Source organism: Myotis davidii, unplaced genomic scaffold, assembly GCF_000327345.1.
Source record: "Myotis davidii unplaced genomic scaffold, ASM32734v1 scaffold233, whole genome shotgun sequence".
Lineage (NCBI taxonomy): Eukaryota > Metazoa > Chordata > Mammalia > Chiroptera > Vespertilionidae > Myotis > Myotis davidii.
The window spans coordinates 1,242,714-1,243,139 of record NW_006285917.1 but is presented as its reverse complement, the minus strand read 5'-3'; positions in this window follow the sequence as shown (position 1 = coordinate 1,243,139).

The window sequence follows — 426 nt, the reverse complement described above, 5'->3', positions numbered from 1 at the left end:
CTGCTTACTTTTTATCTCTCCTCCCACCAGAACTTTGCTCAGGCACGTCCAGGGTTTTGGTTGGTCGTTGTTTTGTCACTCCGATCAAAGCTCTTCCTATCCCTACCTCTCAGGGAGCCCGCCTGGCAGTTGACTGGTTGCTTTCCAAGCCTATCATTTATGGTTCCCGCCCATTTTCACTTCCTGCGTCTTTCATTGGGTTTTAAAATTGAGGAGGCGGCCTTTTAGGGCGGACACCCGGCACGCAACTTTGTCTTACACGCCTTAGAGAGCAAGCGAGTCTTGCCATTGGGTTACCTGACCGCCTTTCTTCTGCAAGTCCCTCCTTTCTCCCTCCCTCATTGGGCGGGGCAGTAGCGAAGAGGTGGGGCCTAGGCTGGGCTTGTGGCGCGCTGCTCCCTCCTCCTTACCCCCCCCTCCCTGTCC